The following is an 8085-nucleotide window of genomic DNA, read 5'->3' as shown; positions in this document are numbered from 1 at the left end:
GGAGCCCAATCTTAGGACACAACAAAAATGGTTTACGTGTCGTTAAAAACTGTCCACCCACTAAAAAAATTTCAATTTGAAGTTGTGTGTCCTTAAAAACCTTCAAGGACTCCACATAAATTATGTGTCCTTGTTTGGTGTCCTTGTATGTGTTTTTTGTAGTAGTGTTGGAAACCTATTCCCAATAGACATAGAAACCATTACCAAGTAGGATTATGTAAGCAGGTAGGAAACAATCAAAACTCCTCTTTGATCAAGGATTAACAAATACTTATCCTATGTGGAATCGGATCCACACACCCAACAGTTTTTGAGGGTAATATAAGACATTTGAAACAATGCCTAAGCTATTGGAAATCCACTAACTACTTACTTGAACGTAATTTTTGATAAACGCAAGTGCATGTGTCGAAACCAAGGGAAATATTAAGCTCAGAATTTATCGTACCTCAAGGATTAATGGCTACAACAATCCTTCAAAAGTAGGAATTGAACTAAAGTTACTAAGAAAACAAAAAATAAATAAAGTAAATAAATACTAATCTATGGCACCAAGCCTTAGTATGCTCGGCTTTGGTTTGCATCAAAGTAATTAAAGCCAGTTAAATTTTTTTCATTTCCTAGCTAGTTCATTGTGTGTTGAAGCTACTTTGGTTTATTTTTATGTCTAAAAAAAGAGAAAATGATACAAGATCAAAGAAAATGCACAACTATTGAGTTTTCCTAATGTGACCACGAAACATAAGGCAACCAGGAATCCTAGGTGAACTACGTGATTACGCAACTTAGAGGATTCCTTAAGTTGCTAAGAGAAGAGTTATTGCCTTACAAAGGATCATAGTTATGTAATTGAAGTCTTGAAGTCCTGAGTAAAGAAGGAAATCCTCATAGATAGAGGAGAGCCCAAAACTGTTACAGCGCCCCAAATGGATGCAATTCAGATACTTTTAATGATTTGCTGGACTCTAATTGGTTGGGACATGTCATCATGTGTTAGACCATTCAATAATTCTATGGAGGCTTTCCTTTGAGGGAAAATGGTTTGTACGGTACCTGACATTTTGCTCCTTATAGATTTCAATATCTCACGTTTTAAAAAATATCAATACGATACTTGATGTTCTCAACTCGACTGAAGATCTGTTACGGCGTCTGCCAGCTGGCAATTTTTGAAAGATTTTTTCATCATTTCATTCCTTTATTTATTTAAGAATCTCTCTCTCTCTCTCTCTCTCTCTCTCTCTCTCTCTCTCTCTCTCTCTCTCTCTCTCTCTCTCTCTCTCTCTCTCTCTCTCTCTCTCTCTCTCTCTCTCTCTCTCTCTTCTTTGAAATCGATTCTAGTCCAGCAAGAAAGAGAATGTGTAGCCAGCTGCAAGAACAGTTCTTCCTCTTTTCTTTCTCTAACAGATTTTCAGACTTCGAATCCTCTCTCTATCTTCTTTGAATTTGATTCTAGTTCATTACGTACACTTTTTCTAGCTACTGCTTCTTCTTCTTGCCCCTCTCTTTCTCGCCTCTGTAAATCATATATGGAGCAAACCCAAATCATTGAAAATTAAGATTCCGGTTCCAATGTGTTCAAACTAAGGGACTGTAGTGCGGGTCTAATAATAATAAAGAAGAACTGTGACTTGGGCCAAGAGCTTTGAACAGGCTGAGTGGCTTGTTAAACCGTAAAGCAAAAAAAAAAAAAAATTTGTTTTTGTTTGGTAAAACCTTGAATCGATTTTCATATCAAACAAAAACTAAGATCATATTTGTGAGCCTATGCTCTGATACCAATTGTAAAAACCAAATTCATGCTCACAACATATGCATACAAGCTCGACATTTATCAAACAAGGATCAAAGCTTACCTTCAGCTATGACTGGCATGGACTCCATCTCTGCAGTACTACAAACATGATCAACTAAATATGGCCTTCTATTACTTACCAACCTTGCTTCTCAATGGACAAAACTAATGCAAATTGACGTGGTAGTAACAGGGACCAAATTCATCTATTTAGATAGGAAGATTAAAACCTCAGAAGCCTTCCATCAAAGCAATTCATAAGGAATTAGGTCTCCTAGTTAGACTCTTAATGTATCACTGCATTGTGGTCTTTCTTGCAGACTAAGAATTGGACTACAAACCTTAATGAATTGATACACTATTTCATTAAGTTGCTAGTATTGATTTGGAGTTTGTGTTCATGTTAAACTGGATTTGACATTAAGCTAATTATCAATTTATTTTTTGTTAATATGTGACAAGTCCATATTTGATTGTAACAAAGTATATATGTTGAATTATGTGAAAAGTGCACATGAAGAGGACAAAACAACGTGTATTTTCCAATAACAAGTCCAGTAGAAACATACAAAATGTTCCTTTCAAAAAAAAAAACATACAAAATGTGACTGAAATTATGTCATTTTGTTGGAAAAAAAAAAAAAAAAACTGAAATTATGTCATGCAACATACAAAATGTCCTGGGACAATGAAATTATGGTGGTCCTCGTTCAAAAGAGGCAGGTAATAGGACCAAGTGGACCATGACAATTACATTACCATGTGCAGCTAGTATGTGACAATAGTTTTCTTTTCAAACTACCGTCATTACCAAACATATAGTTATTACTCAGGGCCGGTCCTAAGTCTTTCGAGGCCCCGGGAGAGAATTATTGTTAGGCCCCTTATCTCTAAATTTTTAAATAGTATTCTTAAAAAAAATCTCTAAATTGTTAAAAAGTCTATACAAATCCATGTTTCAAAATTTATTGAGGATTAACACATCTACACATAAGCAAAATGAAATTTCTCAATAATTGAAAATATATATAAATATATATATATATATATTATGGAACAGTGAAACTATACTGCAAAATTCATGCAACGTACCAATGAAAAACCTCTACTGCACTAGCAAAATTATAAACAAAACTTGCATCAATATTGAGGTTAACCAAACTCATTAAAAGAAATAGCATAATCTTTTTCTCATTCTCGATTGGAATCTAGAAAAGTAGAAAACATACCTCTTATTATTATTTCAAAAACCCCAATTTTTGGAGATTGCAGCAAAAAAAAGAAAAAAAAAGTCCGAAGAGAAAACAATAGGAAGAAATTATCAGTTGAGGCAATGACTCAATGAGCTTGTGAGGGAAGAGGGATTGAGAGAGATATGGAGGGGAAAAAAAAAATTTGATGACAATATGGAGGGAAAAGCTGAGAAAAGAGAAAGTTTCTTCTTGATTTATGGAAGAAGATGAGAGAGAGACGTTGCAAAGAAAGATAAATATGGTTGGAAGAGAGAGATCCTAACATTAATTCTAATTAAATACAACTACATTGACTTTTCCGGTTTCTGTTGATTAGCATTTTTTGTCTTTATCATTATAAAAATGGACTCATGGAAAAAATATATATATATATTAGTAATATATAATGAGCTTTTACATTTGGTGCCCCTTATGCCCTGAGGCCCTGGGCTGTCGCCAAGATTGCCCAGCAGCATGGCCAGGCCTGTTATTACTTTTTTAATTCTAATCCACCTCAAATTCAAACTATAATTGAAAAAAGAAAAAAAAAACAATAAGACATAGCTAGCTCACCAACATATAGTTTGTCATTCTGGTGTGTTCCTCTTCTTTATTATTATGGTTCAAAGTTTAATGATTAATTATGGTCAACAACCCATTGGCGTCAAACCGATTCCACCTTTCAGAACAACAGTTACACAATTAGTCAATTATTTATTTTCAATAATTTTCTTTCTGTTTTAGAGAAATGGGAATTGAGAGAAAATTGCTGTGTATTCTCTTTGATAATAGGGGCCTCTTTATATAGAGGATTACAATGCATAGAGTCTGAATGATACAAGGAAAGGTAATCATACATTGAATAGGAATCTCTAAGATTCTCCGAGATTATCTAATTAAATCCTATTACCACTAGGTCAAGTAACCTAGAGTTTGGGCCAGACACAAAATAGAGATTTACTTGAACACTCCCCCTTGTGTCGCCCAAACGCGGTGCTTCTCTCGTTGCCTTGCTAAAAACTTTGCCGAGTAACAAAAATCCTGTGGGACAAAAATAACCACGGTCGAAGGGGAAAAATAGCACAACACACCCTTCACATTTCGAGACCATACATGTAGACATCTCCCCCTAATGTCTGCATCTCCCCCTGATGACTACGGTCATGGGAGTTCGGATACCTTCCACAAATGGTGCTACCAACATGTTCCTCGAAAGTGGAATTTAGGCAATGACTTAGTGAGCAAGCCTGCCACACTGTCCTCAGATTGAACCTAGTTCACTTTGATCTTGAGGAGAGTTTGTTGTTACTGATTATCCTTGGTGTTGTCGCTTTTGATGTAGCCTTGCTTCATTTGTTCAAAACAAGCAGTATTATCCTAAATGCTCGTAGGCTCATCTGTGGTAGACTTCAAACCACAATTTTTCGAACATGCGTAATTATGAATCCAATCCATATACATTCACGAACCACTTCTTGAAGAGCAATGATCTCTGCATTGTTCGAAGATATAGCGACTAGGGTCTGTTCTGTAGACCTCCAAGATATCACGGTCTTTACCCATGGTGAACACTTAACCAGTTTTGGAATGACCTTTGTGTAGGTCAGAAAGATACCCAATATCAGCAAAACCTTCCAAAATATATGTCGTTCTGGGATGGGGATAGAGGACGCAGGCCAGTGTTGGCGGCGTTCCTGGTATGTGATGGGTCCGAATCCATCATTTCTCTGTAGGGATAAAGCATGCCCCTATCAGTCGTACATCTCTAGTATCAAAAAATATCTTTTTCCACCAATCCAATAGAGTCGCGTTGGCGCAAAGTTATACCTTAGCTAACAAGTTCACAACATATGAGATGTCTGGTCTTGTGCATTGGGGTAAGTACAATAATGCGCCTATTGTACTCATGTAAGACACTTCTGCCTCTAGCACATCTTCGTCATCATTCTTCAGACGAAGAGGATCCTTTTCAGGATCAAGACTACGAACGATCATGGGGGTGCTTGAAGGCTTGAACTTGTCAAAATGCCTAAGCATCTATCAACACAATGCTCAAGTTCCAAACTGAGATATAATCGTGTTCACCCAAAATCGTTCATCTCAAAATCGGATTTCAAGTGTTCAGCGGTTTCCCTTAACTCTTTAAGGGCTTCCAATGAAGATCATGTCCAACATGAACCGCGATAGAATCTGGAACTTGTTATGAAAACGGGCGGGCATATCACTTCCCAATCAAGTAGTCACTTTAGTGAGCAATTCAACCTCTTTGTAAAACGCGCTCCGTGATCTAGAGCCACTTGACTTGGGTAAATGAAGTTCACCATGAACCTTCATGTATATTCCATATCTAAATCCCTATAGAGCTACGTAGTGACCACATTTGTAAGCTGCATGTTCAGTTATTCGGAAACTACCAAACTGACAAGGTAGTGGAGTACAAAGACATTCATTACGAGAGAATATGTCTCATCGTAGTCGATTCCAGGGCGTTTTGTGAGAAGCCTTGCGCCATAAGGCGAGATTGCCATCTCTTTTCCTCATCACGCTTTTTAACGAAGACCCATCAGTCAATAAGTTTTATGTTAGGAGGTGTTGGCATCACTGACTTGAAAACCTTCCTCTTCGTTAGAGAATCCAACTTAATTTGGATCGCATCTTTCCATTTAGGTCAAATTTCTCTACATTGGCATTCATTCATCAACGGAGCGTGGTACGATATCATCTGACTCAACAAACTCATGTGCAACGAAATGCGCAACTACATCATCAGTTATGATGGAGTTTCTATCTCACGTCTCATGTACACTCGTGTAATTTTCATAGAGCTCTATATTCTAAGAAATATGTTCTGACGTTGAGGCGTCCCCCAACGATAACCATAATCTGGAAGATACTCATGAGACACATTTTGAGTCTTGATGATCAAAGGATTGGGTTGTGCCAAAGTATCTTTCAAACTCACAGGCCTCCCACGCATCCTAGCTAGGGCCATGGCCTATAATGCCAGAGTGCCACTCTCTTTGGCGTTGGTGCCATGCCTACCTCCGTGTAGGGTGGTGCTACGTCCTTCTCATAGGGACGTCCATCCTTGCAGGCATATTTGCAGCAGATGTGTGATCTCGTCACTTTAACAGGGATCGAGATGTGACATATATAGTAGGGACAGGCCATGACAATTCATGTCGTTCCTGCTGAACATCCGTGTTCTTATCTCCCCATAACGACGGGAAGACTGTCTCATCAAAGTGACACCCCGCAAATCTAGCGGTAATGAGATCGCCTTGCAAGGGTATTAAGTGGCAGACGATTGTCTGAGTCTCAAATCCAACGTAGTTGCCCATTCATCTGTAAGGACTTGTCATAGTGCGTTGTGGCGGCGCAATTGGCACATAAATGGCACACTCAAATATGCGTAAGTACGATACTTGTACCTAGTCACTAGCTGTAACGCAGAGGTAGATTGAGCGGCAGTGGGTCATAGACGAATTAGCATAGCTCCATGCGATATTGCATCACCCAAAGCGGATATAAGGAGGTTGGTGCGCATTACCAAATCCTGACGACCATCATAGTCATTTCTGCGAGACTATTTGGGTGTGTACATGGGAATATGATGTCCAACATCAGTCCCATTGCAATAACCATCGAAAGTCTTCGATGTAAACTCTCTAGCATAGTCAAATCCAATTGACTGAATAGGATGATTCGGGGAGTGAGCCCGTTTTCATATGATATGTGCTAGGAGTGTAGCATAAGCAGCATTACAAGTGGACAATGGCACAACACGTGACCAGCTTGTTTGCGTGTCAACCAACATCATGAGATATTTATACGTCCGCAAGTTGGTTGAATTAGTCCATAGAATCCCCATGGGTTCTATGTAAGAACAAAATGAGTATTTTCATATCCTTTGCATAGGACGGTCTCAGTCCTAATTTCCCTAAGGAATGGGCTTTGTAAAACGAGCGAGAGGCTTTAGAAGCAACCAATGAGGATTTTGCTTGGGCCTGAGCGTCTGAAACACTATTTGAAGCAAAGTTGGTGATTGCAACATCACCTGGGGCGTCATCACCATGATGTACGCTATCCATGGCGTCATGGATAAGGACTATGCCAGCCCTAGGCTGGTGGTGGATGGCAGCGGCGGTCACACTTCTTCCAAGAATCAACTTTTGATTCATGCTTCGTTTGGCTCGAGAAAATAGATGTCCGTGTGAAGTCTTTAGTAGACGGATCATCATGACTAGGATGACCTATCCTGTCGTGACAAAGCTATTATGCGTCTAAATCCAAGAGATCTTCTCTCATAACTTTTATTGGATTTAATAGCTCGAATAGTGACATAGAGTCTACTAGAGAGACTGTTGGTACCCGAAAAATCACACGACAAATAAATATGTCGTCGCGACATATTTTAGCATAAAAACGCAATTTGTATAAAATTCTGTAAAACTATAGAATTTTATACCCATCTCTCGACTTTAGCGCGCCAAGCAAACACACCCTAGATGTGGACCCAAGCCACATCCACGCATTTCTGGGGCTTGCAGAAGTGGGTATGGTGTGGAAGGTTACGGAAACATATAATGCTCGTCTATTGGTTTAACGTCATCGGTGGTCTCGATCTTGGGCTCGAGATCCAAGCCCGGTAATTTAAATCAATAGCGAATTGGTGAAAATGAGGTTTGGATCAACCTTTTTCCCTAAAAACTCAAAGCCCAAAGAAAAGCCCAAACCCAAAAGAAATAAGATAGTCAAGCCTTCCCGGTCTTTCTTCTAGCTTCCTTTCCTTTCCCCGCAGCTGCCAAACACGCTACTCGACCCAAATATTAAAGAGGAATATTGATCCCTCCTGTCAGTTAGCAAGGATTACCTTCCGACCGATAGGCGGATGTCCTCTCCCCCCTTGAACGATGAGCTCACAACCCCCTAGCTTCCCCTTCTGCCTCGTTCCAGGTTTTGTGCCACCGCAGCTGTCTCTGCTGCGACCTTTGCTCACTGTTGCAACGATCTTATCCTCTTTCCAAGACTCCATCCCTCAAGAAAGCTCTGATCTCC

Source organism: Rosa rugosa, chromosome 7 (assembly GCF_958449725.1).
Source record: "Rosa rugosa chromosome 7, drRosRugo1.1, whole genome shotgun sequence".
NCBI lineage: Eukaryota > Viridiplantae > Streptophyta > Magnoliopsida > Rosales > Rosaceae > Rosa > Rosa rugosa.
Note: the sequence above shows the minus strand (reverse complement) of the source record.